At 34.5% G+C, this 20,134-nt stretch overlaps 1 protein-coding gene across 3 annotated transcripts in view; it reads right to left on the reverse strand.

Annotated features, from left to right (window-relative positions):
• Positions 1–20,134, reverse strand: part of Atg5 (autophagy related 5) — a 113,843-nt gene that overhangs the window by 17,549 nt on the left and 76,160 nt on the right. The gene's annotated exons all lie outside the window — the stretch shown is intronic.

Consider the following 20,134-nt stretch of genomic DNA (forward strand, 5'->3'; position numbering starts at 1 on the left):
AGAAATAATTGAACCATTTAACAGAGAAAAGGTATACATAAGTAGAAGAAGGAAGACACTTCTGTTGTTTTATTTTCTAATCAGAGGTGTATCTCAGTATCTTTTATCAAAACTGCCATAGCTTGGGTTTTTAAAAAATCAAGATCTAAGTACTGGCATAAAATGAAATAAAAGAAAAAAAATAAACCAGTGAGCATATGTGCCATCTTTCCTATCTGTACACTGTGCATTCAATAGTTATACAATATTAAGCAAAGTATTCAAATAATGTAGTTGAGTATCTGTTGCTAATATGAATACTGTAGAGAGTAATTGAAATATTGATAATTAATATGCACTGACTACAATTCAGCTCATTTTATTAGGTTAACTTTTTAGGAAATTTGGGGGGAAGTATACCTTTCTATTTAAGAAGCCCATAGACTTCCACACAAGTTGAAACAAAGAAAAATAACGCCCAACCCTACTTTCACGGTTAACTATGAAAGACAACAAGGGCTGGAAGGGTTTAGAGCAAAAGGAAATGTATAGGGGGCCGTAGTAACTTTAAACTAGCCACCATCCACTTAGGGCACCTTCCAGGCCATGAAGAGGCTTTTAAGACTTCGCAAAGGAAGTGACGTGATGAAAGAGGCTTTTTCTGAGGCTGATGGAAAGCAGTGCTGTAAGTGATGACTTGGCGAAGCGGTGACTCAGGAGGACTGGTGTGAGGTGGCCTGAGTAAGTAAGCCTGTGCTGACAGCAGCCGGGCTGGGAAAGCGGCCGGGAGGCACGGAATTACCCCAAGAGAAACTCCATGTGCTCCTCAACTCTGATCTGAAAAGACCAACATCCAAGAAACTTCTAAGAAGCTGAGGGTCTCATTCATGCCCTAATTAGTTCAAAACTGTGAGAAGACTGGCTATAACAGAATCACACAAAAAATAGGCCAAATAGTCTTACATACTTAAAAATAAAGTGTCCTTGAAATCCCACTATTGGAAAAGCATGGTGTTACTTCTCTGTACTTCTCTTGCACTCTTTCCCAACCAGACCCAAAACTATAATCTTTAACAGTTTTTTTTGAGGGGGGGGGAATGGACCAGGAATTGAAATTATAATCTTGGACTTGCCAGGCAGGTGCTGTACCACTGAGCTGTATCTCTGGTCCCTCGACAGTGTTTTAAAATGAAGTCTTTGCTTAGTGGGAGAAAGCTCGTATTATGAACACACTACTACATTCAACAGAATGGTAACCAAGAAAACTCAGCAAAGTGAATACTTGTTTGTTTTTATCACAGGGTGCAAAGAAAAAGTCTATTCCAAACACAGTTTTAACTTAATGTTGATATGGCATGCTGACTTACTCTAATAAGATGAAAATCAAAAAATACACAGACAGTATTAGAGGCTCAGCCATATCACGAACTAAGATCAAGTTTGGATCTTCCGTGAAACATAAAATATGCATTGCAACAACAAAAGCCAGGCATTTGTTAAACAAAATAGGCTTTGAAGACATAAAAATCTGATTCTAGTCCTAGCTTTTTTTTAAATTAGGGAACAATGAACACAATGACCTTTCTTCTAAGAGCCTCAGTTTCCTCAAATGAAAAACAATTATATACAAATAAAAGAGTTGTGTATAAACAGGGATAGCATCTACATTGTAGAATCTTTGTAATAAAAAATACACATCATTATCCTGACATGCAGTAATTGGTAACTTAAAACACATAATATAGCTTTAGACACCTGGTTTTACAACACTGTTGTGCGTGTTTAATAATATTATCCAAGCTTAGTACACTTAAGATTGGGGGGTGGGGTTGACTTATTTTCTCATTCTCTTGTCTGGATAATGAAAAGTCCAAAATCATGAAATTAAGAATCTTATGCTTTAATGTTTATTTTACATGGAAAAGATAAAAACTCAAGGTCACTTGAGGACTTTATTCAATACTATTCTATAACTTAACCCCAAAGTCATGACCCGTACAAGAAAATGCTGATAAATACGACTTCATCAAAATTTTAAAAAGCTGGGCATAGTGTTGCGTGCCTGGTAAACTAGGACTCTCACAAGCTGAGGCAGGAAAATCAACAGGTTCAAAGCCAACCTGGACAACTCTGCCTTAGAGAAAGGCTGCCCCAAAATAAAAATACAGAGAAAGTCCTGGGGATATAAGTCAGTGCACAGGACTGGCTTTCAATCCCAGTGCCACAGACACACAAAAAGACAGGCAGGCGCACATACACACACTGCTCCATAATAGGTCCTAGACAGGATGAAAAACCAAGTCATAACTGGAAAAACTGGCTATCCACATGCAGAAGACTGAATTTAGACCCATATTTCACCCCGTATTAGACTCAACTCAAAAACAGATCAAAGATCTAAATGGTAAAACAGAAACAATCTGCTAGAAGAAAAACTAGGTAAAACTCTTGAAGACATAGGCACAGAGAAAGACTTTCTGAACAGAATCCCAACTGCACAAGAAATATCACCAAAAAAAAAAAAAAAAATCAACGAACAGGATAACATTAAATTAAAGTTTCTGTACAGCTAAGTAACCAACCGAGTATAGAGACAACCTACAGAAGGGGGAAAAAATTTTGCAAGCTTTTTCTTAGAAAAGGATGAGTAACTAGAATATATAAAGAACTCAAAAAATTAGAACCCCCCCCCCAAAAATGAAAAATCAAAAAACAGGCAACTGATAACTACAACACAGAAAAAATGTTCAACAACTCTGGCCATTAGAGAAATATAAATTAGAACAACACTGACAATTCCTTCTTACTCCAGAAACGGTATCAAGAAATCAAATGATAATGAAGGATGAGAGGGAAAAAAGAAACCTACATCGCTGAATGTAAGCCAGTACAACCACTTTGCAAATCAGTATGGAAATTCTTTAAAAAACTGTAAGTAGAAATTCCATTTGACCCAGCTATTACCCTTCTAGGTATCTTCCCAAAGAGTGAAAGACATATTATGGTGACATTGCATATTCATGTTTACAGTAGCACAGTTCATAAGGGCTAAATCTTAGAAGTATATCCAACAAAAGATGAATGGATAAAGAAAATGTATTTATATAAAATAGAGTACTACTCTGCTACAAAGCATGAACTTAAGCCAGTACAGAAAAATGGATGTACCTTGAGATCATGTCAAGTGAAATAAATTAGATACATTGCTTAAATATTGTCTGATCTTTCTTTTATGAGAAATCCAAAATACAAACAAATTAAACAGCAAAATATAAGATAATATGGAATAGGAAGCTAGTGCTTTTGCAAAAGGGAAAGGGATCAGAATATGAAGGAAGGAAAAATGGATGAAAAAAAGAATTAAGGTGATTTATGTACATGTTCCAACTGCCCAAGAAGAATGTAATCATTATGTGCTGCAAGCATGCACTAATAAAAATTTTTAAAAAGAAAATCCAAGCCAAAGACTTAATTTTGGCAATATAGATTATACATGTTAATTTAGGTCAGCCAACTGTTAAAACAATGCCTAACACACAGTTAATGCTGAATATGCACTACTGTTCTTATTAAAATGTTGCTTAATCAACAGTGCTTAACTGAATGTTAATATTAATACAGACCTTGCACTGAGCTGCAGAAACAAAATGATTACTATAATAGCATACAGTACTCATCATATAGTCAACTCTGTTAATATATTAGTGTGTTTACTGTTTTGGTCAGATATATTTTATCAATATGATATGAATCAGGAATGCTGGGTTTTTTTGGTACCAGGAATTGCACTAAGGCCCCTGTGATTGCCAGGCAGGCACTTATGCCACTCACTAAGTTAATATCCTTAGCCTTAGGAATGCAGGTTTGTAAACACCAAAAAGAAGAAAAAGATTCCCATTAGAGTAAAAAGTAAAACAAAAATGTAAGAAGTTATGACAGAAAAAAAATTTAATTGATATCCAAGGCATAAAACTTAAAAATAACTTTAATTAAAAAGTGAGGAAGAGGGGGCTGGGGATTTAGCTCAGCGGCATAAGTGCCTGCCTTGCAAGCAGGCAATCGTGAGTTCAATCCCTGGTACCGATAAAAAGGAAAAAGACCCAAAAAAAAAAAAAAAAAAAAAAAAGTGAGGAAGAACAGCGGGTCCTACACTGACTGAGGAGGTAACACTGCATGATGAGACATACACAGCTTAGACAGGATTAGCCCAGCAGTCGTCCACGCTCAGGATCTCCCCAAAACCTGAACCACTAAACTGAATCTATAGTATCAGTTACTTCAGTTAGTTTTAGATAGACAGTCTAGCATCCTTCAATGAGTACACAAAACAAATAATTACAATTTTTCCCAAGTATAGCAACAAATTGGTATTATCAGCTAATTTTATGTATACCGTTTTAAATTCTTTGAAATTGGTTTATTGACCTCTTTTATAAGTAAAACGTTTAATTTAGAAAAATTGTTTATATATCAGAGGATTTCATTTGTTAAGATCTGCAAGTATTTGAAATTAATCAGCTATACTAAACTGGAATTAGTAATGTTTACTGATTAATTACAAATACAATATTTAAGAACTTCGTAAGCCATATCACATGGTATGAATTAAATCTATCAAATGGCTGGATTACAGAATTATAAAATTAAAGATTTATATTAGTAGCATAATTTCAACTGAAGGCATTAGAAAAGTAAATTTAGAATGCTATAAAACATAAATAACTATGAGTATGCCCATCTATGCACAAAAGCTACTTTCCAAAATTAAAAATTCTATCAACAATTATTAGCACTATCAAATCTTGTATTTTCTATGTGACACACAATTTTAAATAACCAAATTTTTAAAAAGGCATTTCCATAATAAATAGTAAGAGCTTCAAAATGGTTGATGATGAATATTGGTAAAATTTTTCTTATAAGCCCTTTCTTAAAAAAAACACGTATGTTTAGTCAATCACAGTTGCTGAAATTTCATTAACAGGCACTACAATAATACAAACAAAATCTCAATGAAGAATACGGTATGTTTCCTTTGTTTAAAAGTAGCTTTTAGATTGCTTGTAACAAAAGCATAGTTGTAACAAACATTAACAGAATTATTCTAATAGTACAGTAGTACCCAGGCCCAGGATTTCATCATTCATTAAATATTTACTATATACTTAAAAGTGTGTGGATATAAAGATGAACAGCACATACATAATTGTAACACAGTGTTAAGAGATGACAGACACATACATAGTGTTATGTGAGAATATTATGGATTTGAACTCTGGGGCTGCGGATGCAGTTCAGTGGTTCACCACTTGCCCAGCATGCTCCAAACACTGTGTTCCCTTACTCATACCTGCAAAGAAAGTAAAAACAAGAAATTCTCCAGACTCCTTGGCAAGAACAGGAAAAAAGCAACAAAAAAATACTAACTGCTTATACAACTGCATTTTCTAAGATAGAAGATACTACAGGTATGAAATAAAATATGCTAATTGTGACAGAATGTAAAATTTTATAACAGAGAATTTCAAGAGCTTGAAAATAAAGGTGGGAAGACAGATGAACTTCAAGCTTTCAGACTGAGGGTTTTTTTTTTTTTTTTTTTAATGGAGAAAGCGATACAGCCATTTCAGCATTTGAAGGGCAGCTTGTATGTAACTGTACTCGTCAGAAATTAGTACCAAAAACCATAGGTTACAGCTAACAGTAGAGAGACCGAACTGTCACATGCGGTGGAACAGGCAAAACTCTACCAGCCTGCTTCTGAATTACAATGGAAGACTGTTGTGATAACTAAATATTTGATAAACAACATCTAATGCAACAGGTACTCAACAATGACTACTTTTCACATTTCTTTTAAACAACTGTTTAACATGAAAACCAAAGGAAGGCTACAGTACTTACTTGTTATGAACCAAATACAGAGAATTTTTTAAAAATGGTATTCAAATTTCAGTTTCCTTCCACATCTGATTAATTAGTATAAATTTTACATGTCATAAAGATGAATAAAAGAAGGGTATACACAGGATATGCTGCCACACTTGACTAACAATGACACAGCGTATAATAAACTATCACATGCCTATTGGGCTTGAGAAATATTCATGCATGTCAAATTTTATATCACATGGCATGTAGAAGGCACATATTTAAATTAGCTTAAGAATGTAAGTGATTATAGTATCTCATTCTCATTAAGTAAAAAGAATGCTTTCACACCTTTACAGCAAACAGTCGTCTTGTGGTGAGAAGTGAAGGAACGGGGCAAAGGGAGATCTTTGCCACTTGAGATGGTTGTCCTTCACAGACAAAACAGACAGGCTTGAAAGTAATCACTTTCTGTAGTTACACCAGGACAGTCTGAAGCCCATTTTCCATAGTCTCCATAACAGTAAAAAATCACTAACATCTGAAAATCAGTATTATTATAGTCAGGACACTTACTTGCCAAAGCAGCAGTGTCTTAATTCAGGTTATAATTAAATGAAAAGCGCCGATATGAATTATGGCCACGTATCTGGTTTAAAGTTTGTCTATTTAAACTATTACAGTTATTATAATTCTGTCTAGACAATGCCAAATATATTTTGTCACTAGATAGTTAAGGCAAATATTGGCAACAATGTGTATCTTCTTCATATTCTCTTTATGTTACAAGGAAGCACAATTTAACTTGTGAAACTACAATTAATTTGGTGCTACTTATTACCTCATTTATAAAACAAGTTAGTTAAAATTTTTAATGTGAAATTATCAATATGGCTAGAGATAGATTTTTCTAAACATGGTAGGATTATTTCAGCAATGATTATGGTAATTCTTCAAAGATTTCAACATCATAAGACAATCATAGTGGGGCACGGGACGGGTATAGCTAAGGGGCAGAGCACCTGCTTAGCAAGACTCTAGGTTTGACTCCCCATGTCCCTCCTCCACATCACAGCTGGTAATTTCATTGAGAGCCACACTAACATAAGGATAATGTGATTATAAGCTATTTTCTTCAGAAGAGTTTCAGGGTACTCTGATGTTTTCTCTTTATTGTAAACATACATAAATTAAAGAGACAGCATCAGAGTAACAGCAGCTCTCCCGACTTCTGAAATAAAAATTTTTTATAATAGTCAAGTGCTTTCCCACAAGAAAAGAGTCAAAAGCCAGGCTAGGTATGCCTGTAGCTCTGTAAAGAGTATCATCTATACTCACTCATCTAAACTGCTCTAAGTATTTCACAGCCAGTGCTAAAGTTTGTGAGATGAAAAGGTCTATTATTAAATAACTTTAAAAATTAGTACCACTGAAGCATCACTATGAGAGATTACAACTGGTGTGGTGGCACACACCTGTAATCCCAGTTACTGAAGAGAGTGAATCAGGAGGATCTCAAATTCAAGGTCAGCTTAGACATTTATAGAGAAAACCCTGGGTTCAATCCCTAGTAAAGCTAAACAAATTAACAAACAGATTTAGTTTTTAAAAGGTCTGGGGATTTAGTTTAGCGCTCCCTGGGTTGAATCCCCACTACCACCTGGAGGGAGGGAAGGGATGAATCTTGTGATATAGACCACATAAAAATTCTTGTGAAATTTTTAGAAGTACCAAGCAAAAGTCATAGATACTTTTGCATATTTGGCTGCTGACACAATCTGCAGAGAAAGAAATTTTTTAGAACAGAATTTTAATAAGAAAAAAATACAAAAGTATATTGCAGTAAAGATTTTAAAACTCTTAGAAGAAAACAGGATGAAATACTTCTGGCCTTGGAAAAGAAATTACTTTCTTAGCTAGGACAATCTAACAGCATAAGCAATAATAGCAGCAACAATACTAAAAGATCAACCAAGTTCCATCAAAATTAAAAACCTGTTCTTCAAAGTACATCATCAGGAACATGAAAACCAACCAAATTAGAGAAAAACCTATGTAGACCACATATCTGGTAAGAATAGTATATAGAACACATAATTTTTAAAACTCAAATCACCTTAAAATAAGCAAAGGATTTGAAACTATTTCTTATAATAAATGATCACCTAAACACAAGAAAACATGCTTAATATCACTACTCATCAAGGAGACACAAATAAAAACCAAAAGGGGTTGCCCACTCAGTGAACCATAATTGTGATAACAGAAAATAAGTGTCAAGGATGTTGGAACCTCGCTGGGAAGAATGTAAATGATGCAGATGCATTGGGGAAATGGACTGACAGTACTTCAAAAGATTTAACAAAGAATCACTACACAACACAGCAACTTTACTCCTAAATATCTATCCCAAAGAACTAAAGCTGTTTAAGTCCAGCAAAAAATTTGTACATAAAAGTTTACTGTGCAATATTCTCAATAGCCAAAACATGGAAACAACCCAAATATCTGTAAGTTGGTAAAAGGATAAACACAATGTGAAATTACATCCAATGAGACACTCATAAGTTACACAAAAAGAATGATACATTCTCCAACAAGGATGAATCTTTGAAAGCATTATCCAAGTCAAAGAAACTGAACACAGAAAAACCATATTTTATAGATGCTAACCACAAAACATGCTCAGAATATGCAAAAATATAGTCATAAAATAGTAGTTACAAGAGGCTGCAGAGAAGGCAAATGGATGACAAACTGCTAATGAGCACAGGGTTTCTTTTAGGGCAGTGGTGACAGCTGCACAACTCTGAGAATATCCTGAAGCTCCCGAATACTGTTTTTACAACAGTGACCTCCATGACACAGTAACTATACTTCAATAAAACTTGTTTTTTTTCTTTATCACATAAATGATACAATAAGTACTTCTGGGGCGATGGGTCAAGTTTCAAAAGTGATTATTACTATTTATCATACTATGTTTATGTGAGTTTTTTTTAAAAAAACATTATATTTAAAAAAACAAAAATCTAATATAGGTCAAGAACTCCCAAACAATGAAGATCAAAGAAACAGTCCCCTCTGCATCATTTGAAACAGTTATACTACTGGTTCTATTAGTTCATTCAAAACAAAGGTCTGTGCCTCTACTGTTTGATCAACTTGTCATGCCTATATCCTGTAATCTAAGCAACCTCATTGAAGGTAACAATACGCAGTGTATTAACCATTGTTACTCCCCTGCTACCTTGTTTTGAAATTCTGTATCATTGTTTTTTCTCTTTAAAATTAAAAAACAAAACAAAAAAAAACTTTAAAGAGTTTGCAAAAATATAAACATTTTAATCTAAAAGTTAATGTAAAACGTAAGTACAAAACAGTATCTGGATCACTAAAACTCCCTTATTGATTAAAATGCTACCCAGATTATAGACTCAAGCACTGTATCTACTGTTTCTGAGCATTCCTGGAACCATCTCCACTAGTGAGTGTAGCTTAGGAACACGTTTTCCTTCTTCCTTACGAGCTCAGGAACCTCTGGATTCCTACTCACTCGGCTGAGACCTGAATGGAAGGGGACTGTACAGCAAGAGGAACTCTCTGACAGATTCTGTAAGTAGTCTGGCATAAGAAAAGAATAATGCTGATGTAACAGTGCAATGTCATTATTACTTACATGGCCTACTGCAAGAACTAAACAATTATTTATGATATAAATAGCTATCTTCATCCAAAATAATGAAAAAAATAACAATTTTTGAAATACATGAACAGCAGACTATAAACAATGTAAACCAACTTGGCATTTTAATTCAAGGTAATAACCCCAAACCACCAGTTCAGCATGTCAAATTATGGGTTTATTTTCCATAAAACAAGTTTTAAAACAGTAAAAACATTTTATTATTTAGTACAATGAAGTATTTACTATACTAAATATGAAGTGTTTTTAGTACAATGATCATGTATACCAAAGATTAGTGTAAGTCTTATATAATCTAAGGGACAATTTATCCACCTGAAAAACAAAAGAGAGACTGTGGCCGAGAGTATAATTAAGAAGTATCTTTTTATTCAGTGCTAAGGATCAAACCAGGGCCTTGTATAAGCATTCCAACACTGAATTGTATCCTTAGCCTCAAAAACACAAATTTTGAGATTCATTAGCAAAAAATATATTTTGGCTAAAAGCTATAATCACAGCACTTATTTTTAAAGCTCTCTCAGAAACCAGAGATTAAGATGATAAATTCCGCCTCATGGATATTTATCAACCTGCAGAAGTGAGTGGAAGAGTGTGGTATTACGGATTAAATATGATCCTTTACTCAATGAATCTTAAGTTCCCAAAAGTTGCATCTTTATTTCCCAAAATTAACTGCAATTAAAGGAAACTTTCATTATACAAAACACAAATTACAATAGTACTTAATGCAAACACTAGTTTCAAAGTAATAAAACTACTCAATTATACGTGATATGGCACAGAAAACGCATGGCCGTCAAAAGTATTAAACACTTTAAAGTGATGCTAGGAGAAAAAGCAAATTCGTTACTTCCCTTCCATAAGCATTCCTCAAGCAATGTAAAAGCAGAGTTCAAATTACACTTTGAAGTGTAGATCCTTTTGAAAGCTACTCTGCCTTGTTTTATATGAAGCATCTGTAGCTAAAATGAACACCTAGTGAAGAGTATGGATGCTACATTACATAAGCAGACGTCAGAACTGTCCCAAGCTGATTCTAAGTTACTTTAAACATATACACAGAGTCAGAAATTAGCTATGGCTTACTCCTTAGAAGTAACAGATAATTAGCCTCATCATGATGAAAAGGAATTTAAATGTAATAGAGGTATTTTTCCTTTAGCAAAGCTCTGCTTTAAAAGTAAACTTCAAGACTTTTAATTAAAATAGGAAATGGTTTACTATTCAGTAAAAACACTTTTTCAGACTCACGAGGCAGAGAAAAAGGAGAACTGCAAGAGGAAGAAATGATGGAACAGAAGGCAGAGGAATCACAAGAAAGGAAGCAAAACCAAGAAAACAAAGAACAGAATAAACTATTAAAACACATTAGTTAAACCAGCAGAATAAATTGTTTCCTTTTTTATATGTGAAATAACCTATGATTTCTCTTATCTATGTTTTGAAAAATTTAGACAAAATGTTAAGAATAAGCACAAGGTCTTAAGTCTTTAGTTTTAAAAACATGGTATTTCTTAAGCTACATTTATTCTCTATATTTGAAATTCATTTCTATTTATAAAGTTATAAAGCCAAATTTAATGATATAAAAGACAGTTAAACGAAGTTCAGTAAGTAATAAATTACTTGATTTCTTGAAGTTTCATGCACATTACCCAGTCATATATCTAAAGTACAAATCACTCATCAGTGAATTTAACATTCCTTTGAAATTAATTCATATAATTTCACAACTAGTACATTTTGAATTAATCTGTGGTGAGCACATAATTGTGTCACAACATATATTTAGACAGTGACTTTCACAAAAGATTACATCCAAGGTGGATACATGGTCTACTCAAATGTTTTTAAAATATGTATGCAAACTGGCATGGTGGCACAAGCCTATAATCCCAGCACTATGGGAGGATCAAGCAGGAAGATCCCAAATTCAAAGCGCAGCCTGGAAAACTTAAGTGAGAATTGTCTCGAACTCTTGGGGAAAAAAAGGGTAAGAATGCAGCTCAATGTAAAGGCCCTGGGTTCAAATCTGTGTGTTCAAACATGTTGAACTTACTTACATCAGACTCAGCGTTTCATAGAAAATGCTCTCTGACTCTCTAAGAATACTGTCAAATAGTGGCTACTTAAAAGATCATGACTCCCCTCTAAGCCCATAGCCTTGGTTTAAGCAGACTACTAAGAAATACACCCTGTTTAAGAGAGAATATATTTTGTCACCAAATCATCAAGTCATATAACACAATTCAATATTTACATTATACTTTGTTTACTGAGAATTAACATTTCAATGTACACATCCATAATCAATATGCAAAGAAACAACCTGCCTACTTAAAGATTTGAGAGGTTTCAAATACATGTCCGAATCTACAAACGATTGCAACATAATCTATACAATCAATATACCTATACATATATTTGTACTTATACTATTGCTTCAGTACTTACAAACAATATGCATGGACCACAAAGCAAGCTAGCATATAAACTCCCATAACACCTTGAAAATTAAAGGCACAATTAAAAAATTAAGTATGACCGACCAAGTATGGCACATGCTTCATAAAGAGTGTAATACACTAAAATGAAATGTCAAAAAAATTGTCTAGGCTCAGGACCTTAACAATACATTAGCTTTTCTCTTTTAAAATTGTTTTCCTTCTAGCATTTCTAAGTGATCACCATATATAAAGCCTATTTGAAATTATTAGCAAGTAGTTATTTTTGAAGTTATGAGTAATTAGACTAAAAGCAACTCTTCTATTTACCCAAAAGAAGGAACCACTACTGAGAACCAATGCCTAGTAATTCTGTTCTTACAGACAGGTGTTGTGTGTTCTGGCATGTTATATGAAAATCACTTATGAGAAGAACAGGAAAAAAATCAGAAGGCAGTTCTCACTATTGGAACAGATAAATGACTGAGCAGATTTCTAATATCATGAAACAGAAATCAACAGGCTGAATGATCACCCTAAGATCAGTCAGTCTAGATTTTGGCATTCTCTGTAAACAGAAAAAGAGAAAGAAAAATGCAAGTAACACAAATCAACAGACTTAGGCTTCAGAAAGCTTTCTGAAGAGTTAAACCTAAAGGAACTAGACATTTAGATAGGAACTAAATGCAAGTACAGGCTTGCTGCTGCCAAGACTGTATCAGGCCATCAGTTAATTGGGAAGCTGAAGTCCACTGTTAGTGAGAAAATGGGAGCTGAAGTCAACCAGTAACGAATGCAGCAGCAAGCCTGGCAAAGCCAGTTGTGGTGGCCCACAGCAGTAACCTCAGCACTCAGAAAGCTGAGGCAGGAGAATCATGAGTTTGAGTCCAGCCTGGGCTACACAGGAAGTCAGAGAAAGAGAGTGGAGAGGTGAGGTGAGAAAGGGTCACAAGTTTCTTTTTCTGTCTCCTCCAACCCCCTGTTTTTTGGTTTTGGTCTTTTTGAGATGGTGTTTCACTATGCAGGTCAGGCTGGCCTTGAACTCACTTTGTAGGCCTAAGCTGGCTGAACTCACAGCAATCCTCCTGCCTCAGCCCCCAGACTGCTAGGATTACAAGTCTACATGGCCACACGGGGAAGCTTCTTGTAGAGAGGGTTAGCAAAATAACCCATCTTGTTGGATCATGTTATTTTATTTATTTATTTATTTTTTGGTACCAGTAATAGAACTTAGGACCTTGTGCTTGCTATGCAGGTGCTTGTGCTGCTGAGTTATATCCCCAGCTGAATCGTGTTATTTTAAAATGAGTATTATTTATTTTAGCTCTAAAATTACTGCATTACTACCTGGATAAACATGACTGCCTAATGATTAGAGAAATCTTTTTGTGCATAAAAGAGAAGCCTTACAACTTTAGCTGTTTCACAGTAAAGAGACGATGTTACCTTTTTACCTTCTGTCCATGTATGCTCTCTGCTAGAAGAAAATGCTCTGAAGGCAGGAATCAACAGAAGCCTGAGGAGTGTGAAAACTGGAATGCAGTCTCAAATGGAAAGTTATGACAACAAAGGGTGATAGAAAAACCAAACGAATTTAATACATGAAAGAGAATAAGTTCTGAAACCAGACTAGACAGCCTGGGTTCCAATCCTGTTCTAATTACTAGGTTAATGAGACTGGACAGGTTTTAGTGAGTGACCAATCTATATCTCAATTATCTCATCTAAATATAGTATATAACCCAGAGACAACAGGAAGGACCAAGTGAGCAGTGCAGTGCCTGGCACTCAATAAGGAACAAAATATAAGTTAGTTTTTCCTGTTTTCATCTACAGTCTGTTTTAATTATTAGCACTGTTTTTTAATCTGTCAACTATTGAAAAGTAACCTAGTTTACTGTAACTAATGACTGATGAGAAAGTGTTAACTTCACCTAATGACAGTATTAGTAGCCAGGGATAGTATCATTAATTTTGTATATCTTCATTTTTCTACCTATATATTAGAGATAATATTTTCCATCAGATTATTTTAAAATCATTAGATACAGTTAATTTTAAGACGGGCTCTTTACAAGCTTAAAAAGTAGTAACATTTGCTCTTACTCAATGCTCTACAAACCAGAGAATCATATGCATCAAATGTTCCCATTCCTGTGCATCACACTCATTTAAAAATATACCCATCGGGGGTGGGGTGAAAAAAAATATATACCCATCAAAGGAGTCTGTAATCGCTGCTTTTTATTTTTCAGAAATTCCCATAGGAAGCAATTTAATTCTAAAAAGGTATGAGAACTGGAGCATATTTAGTAAGGGTACCCAAAACTTGCTGTGTTGTGCTGCCCCCTACAGGCTTGAAGACACCTATCTGGTTAACAGGTACTCTTAAAAAGGGGAGTGTGATTCCAGGTTTACCTTAGAATACTAACACTGCCGAGCTGGTCAAGCTCACTTCTAGTCCCATCATTTGGGAGGCTGAGGCAGGAGAATGGGGCATTCCAGGTCAACCTGGGTTGTAAAGTTAGACCTTGTCTCCGCCACCTGCTCCCCCAACACCCACTAAAGCAAATTATTATTTGCTAATTCATTCATTCAATCATTCTAATAGGAAATAAGTGTCTGGGAGTCACCTATAAAAATACAGGGAAACGAAACAGTCTTTGTCCACAGGGAATTTGTAGGTTACGGATTACAGAGACTATATACTTCAATAGGAACATAGTAAAATACTAGAGAATGGCTTATGTCTCTATTATATTACAATGCTTAAAACAGAAAAAGAAATAGACTAATGATCCAATACTTAAGTGCAGATATACCATCAAATATTGAACTGAGTATTGAACAAGTCAGCTTTGTGTTGTTTTTCTGTTTCCTAAATTAGGGAGTTACATGAGATGATTTTCTCTAGCTTCCATGGCTATAATATTTCACAACTATATTTGCTGCAGCACAGGCTGAAATAAATGTTTTAAAATACAGTTCAGAGAATGAAGACATAAATTCTAAATGGTGTGACGGGGTTGGGGGCTCAGCATCACAGTGCCTGCCTGGCAAGCACAAGGACCCAAGTTCAATTCCCAGTACAAAAAAAAAAAAAAGATGTAATGGGTTGGTGGCACACATGGAGATATCAAGAGACTTAGTGAAGTGATTGGAGGTAAGTTTCACTCTATAAGGGCTACTCCTTTCCTTGTGTGTTTAGAAAATATGTAAATTACTCTGGTAGAAAATGAAATTAATTTTATGAACTAATCTTAGATTACTACTATAAAAAAGATGAAAATTAATGATCTGTCTTTAAGACGCCAATATTCTGTTTATAATTATCTTTACTCAGGCCAAAATTCAAGAAATGAACATTCACTATATTTTTGTCTTCCTTTTCATGAGATGAGCCATACATATATTCTTTTTTGATTTTTCACTAATAATGCCTGCAGTTCATGGTTATACTCCTCTTGGGAAATTGGTAAATGTACGTAACTCATTCACATTCTTTTTTCATCCCTTTCTCCTTTTCTCCTTCACCTTTCCCTTGGTTCACTTCACATTTACAAAAGATATACCTCCCTATTTCCTATTACCTGTCTTTTATTTTACTCTTTACTTATATTTTGGGTTTCCCATGTGAGAAAAATCATGTACTATTTAAAACTGAGTGTCTGATTTATTTCAATGAACATTATGGTCTCAAGGTGCAGAATTTACCTGCTAATGCCTCAAGCGTATCCTTCTTTGTGGCAAAGTAGCACTCCATTGAATCACTACATTTTCTTTATCCATTCATCTGCTGATAAACATATAGGCAGCTCACAAGATTTAGCTATTATGAATTTCCCTACTATAAACATAGGTATGCATGTATCACTGCAATATGAATCTTCAGCGTTTTAAGGAGGATACCTACAAAGGGAACAGCTAGTTCAAAAGGAATTTCTATTTTTAGTCCTTTGAGCTCTCTTGATACTGATTTCCATATTGGTTGTACCAAGTTTACATTCCCACCCCATCAAAAATGTTGGTGCAGGTGCGGGTTAGGGCAGGGACCAGATGGGGAGAACTAAAACTTCCACGGTGTTCTCTGTGGGTTACAGGGATCACCCAAAGCTGAGGAAACGTGAATTAAGTAGCTGAATGATTTGTATTTCTTTCCAGAGAAGTGAAAGGTAAGGGCAGATAGAGACCTGTATCAAGAGCCCTATCAGGAAGATGCCTTGGATACTTAATGACCATCTCAGGAAATAAGCGTCCTTGAAATAAGAGACAAAATCTGCAAAGCACGCACAGAATCAGCCTCAATCTGAAGCCGCTGAACTACCTGAGCACACACTAGGACTTAAGGAGGGAGGAGGGCTTCACTTTCCACTTTCCTCTGCCAAGGGGAAGAAACACATGGAGGAAAGGGAAAGTATTCTTTCTAAAGGTTTCATCTCATGGCGGGAAGGCAGAGCACAAACAGTGTCTTGGAAATAAATGAGTTTTCAGAAAGCCAGGGTAAACATGACGGAGTGAAAACACCAAAGTGCCAAAAGGAAAAGGACAAAAATAAAACAGTAAATAACCTCAGATCAGCCAACGGTTCAGCACTGACTTCTCAGGGCTGGGGATTTAGCTCAGTGGCATAAGCATTTGCTTGGCAAGTGAGAGGTTGTGGTTTTGATTCCTGGTACCAAAAAAGAAAAAAAAAGAAGAGGAGGAGGAGGAGAAGAAAGAGGAAGAGGAGGAAGGAAGGGAAAGAAAGAAAGAAAGAAAGTCTCGTGCTTAGCATTGATTTCTCATTAAATATCTTAGAAGGAAATTACTAATAAAAGACTATACCATGAGTCTAAATGACAAAATGCTAAAACTAAATCAGTTAATTCAAGAAACCAAACAGAAATGTCAGCTAGGAGTATCACTATTGAAGTGCCTTGGCAATTCAATGCTAGCAATGCAACAAGGTAAGAAAAAGAAATGATTGGTTAAAAACAGTGTTACTGTTTGTTTCATTGATGCCATCAATACACAGAAATTGAAACAATTTTAAAACCTACAAAACACCTAAAAAATAAATGAGAAAGTAAAGCACTGTGCCTATTTGAAGAAAATCTTAAAATCTAAAGAAAATCTGCATATGAGGCCATCTTGCCTGAGAAAAGATAATTAAGATGAATTACAGCAAAGTGAAAACTGAATTGCATACAACAATTTAAAAAGCCACATGGAAAAATGAGTGACTGAAAATAATCAGGAAAGTATAGAAAAAGGGGGAAAAATTGCCTGCTCCAGTAGATATGAAAACACACTATAAGAATAATTACTAGAAAAATACTACGATTATAAACAAATATACTAAAAGTAGAACAGAGCATCTAAAAAGGTTCCAATAGTCAAACCACTTTAATATAAAGCAGAGGTAGACTGTTTAGCCAGGGGAAAAAGGAGTTTGAATTAGGGGGGAAAAAGCTGCGGCCTGCAAGCTAAACTGTGCATCCACCTGTCTATGGAAATGAAAGCATGACATGGCCATGCCTATCATGAGCAAACTTTCTACAGATGCTTTCATGCCACCAAGTCACACAGCTGCAAAAGAACCATCTGGTCTGCAAAGCTGAAAGTATGTGCTCTCTGATGTTTAAAGTTTGCTGTTAAGGATGGGGGGAGGGTATTAGGGAAAGAGCCCAGGGTATTCCAATGGAAACACATTCTCAACGCTTTTGTTTGAGACAGAGTCCTACAAAGTCACTCACACTGCATTCAAACTTGTAATCCTCCTGCCTCAGCCTCCCATATTGCTGGGATTATAGTCATGCAGTACCATGCCCAGCTAATGTATGAATGGATAAACAAGTGTATGAGACATATATTTATATATTAAGCCTTAAGGAAGAGGGAAATTTTGATGATAAAACTTGGGAGAACCCTTTGAAATAAGTCAGCCACAAAAAGACAATGTAGCCCAGCAGGCTAGGCAGGAAGACAATACATAGTGAGGCTGTCTCTAAAAGGAAAAAAAAAGAAAGAAAAGAAAAATGTGCAATTCTCCTTACACAGAGTACCTAAAATAAACTCAGAAAGTAGCTATGAAATACAGACGTTTAATTCTGTAAGAAATTTTGGAGAACAGATGTACAATCAATCATATGAATATACTTACACTACTAAGTTACATACATAAATAACACGAAGACAGTAAATTTCATGTTATTTTATCAAGATTTAACATTTTCAAATAAAATTTTGAAAAAAGGAAAATTATCATTTTCTTTAAAAAAATCAAGCAACATATGGTTAGCTGTGGAACACAGAATATTTAATTACATTCTACTAAAAAAATTACGTATCTCTGCAGTCAAAACATATTATGAATTATACAATGTATTTGTAAGTGACAAAAATTAAAGTGAAAACAATAATAATCACTTTATTAAACAATCAGTCCTTCCTCAAATGGAAAACAACAAAAGAACAGAATTATAGCTCACCAACAATTTTAATTTTAGAGGAATAGGAATCCTAACACATATAGCCATAATTTGCCCACATACTTACATTAATAAATCAGTATTTTTGAAAAAAAAAATCTAAAATTTGGCTCTTTCTTCAGTTTAGGAAGTAGCAAGTTAACATCTGACATATTAGTTTTCCATTTTTAAAAATATGCTTTTTCTCCCAAAGTTCTTATATATTTAAAATTTTAAATATTGTTAAGCACATTACAACAGACTGGCTTATGTAAAAATTGCTAGTAAAGCTCCAAATTAAAACGAATGTTTTTTCATTGGAATACTAAATAAGAAAGAGTACAGTTCCGGTGATTATCAAAGATAACAAAACTAAATTATAATCCTAGTTTATTTTACTATTATACAATAGAGAAGAACTTCTTCCAAAGACAAATAGACAACAAGCATAGTTTTTACCAGCTTTGTGCTTCTGCTTAAACCTAACTATTGTTAAATTATTCCTAAGATTACGTGAATTTGTTTATAACCTCAAAATCATGTAGAATAAAGTAGAAGATTAAATAATCTTTTTTGACTAAATATGAATGGATATTCAGATTTAAAATCCCTTAGAATTTCTCATTCTTTATAGGATAAAGAAAAACTTCTTAATAAGGTTCAACTCTAATCTTCAAAGCCTTATTCCCCCAACTCTAATTGTTCAAGATAAACAAAATGTCTTAAGATTCACAGCGTTCTCTGTTGTCTCAAAGATCTTGTGACTTTATGCCTACTTGGAGTCCACCCATTAGTCGGGCACTAGGATGTAACAAGCAAGACAGCTTTTTCTACAGTCCCAAACTAGAACAAATGCCACCTAGGGACATTACACTTTTATTGCACCATATAATTCTTTATTCACAGCAATTACTGCTATAGTTCTATATTTGTTTGTATAGTCAGTGGTTTAGCTATTTTTAATCTTTTGACAGTAAGCTTTCTCTAATTGGAGATGTATAATATTAACCACTATGGACCTTGTATGCACAGCACTGCATGCAGCATTCAAATACTTGTGAGTTAATGCACTAATATCAAAGAAATGTACAAGATAAATCTTCCTTACCCAAAGTACAGTACATTCCCAGAACAACCTTATAAATCCACTGCTTCTTGAAAAACAAAAGCAATAAGCCTTATTTTCATTCTGTAACATAAATAGCAATGCCTGAAGACTTTATGGTCAATCAGACATACAAACGTAAGTATCACATGGTTTCTCTTACAGAAGAAACCCAAAATAGAAATAAAGAACAAAACAAAAGATAATAGGAAACAGGCAGACAACTCTTGGAAAAGGAAAGGAGACCTAGACATAGAGGGAGGTGAAGAGGGATAAAAAAATTCACATGTGTTGTGTAAGCATACTAACTCCCTGTGATGAATGTAATCATTATGTACTACAAACATGCAAGCATAAAAAATTTTTAGATTCCATGGTTATTTTACAAATCTTTTTTGATAAAATGCTCTCATTAGTTACCATCTACTTACATGTGCTATTTTAAATAAAATTTTGGTTGTATTTCTGAAACGCTTTCTGTTATTAATCTCATTTCTAGAATACTAGCTATTACTGAAGCACCTGGATTTCTGGAACACAAACCTGAAACTCACACAACAAACCAAACTGTTATGTA

The sequence above is a fragment of the Cavia porcellus genome, unplaced genomic scaffold (assembly GCF_034190915.1).
Source record: "Cavia porcellus strain 051 isolate PalLab524CR breed Dunkin Hartley unplaced genomic scaffold, mCavPor4.1 scaffold_7, whole genome shotgun sequence".
Lineage (NCBI taxonomy): Eukaryota > Metazoa > Chordata > Mammalia > Rodentia > Caviidae > Cavia > Cavia porcellus.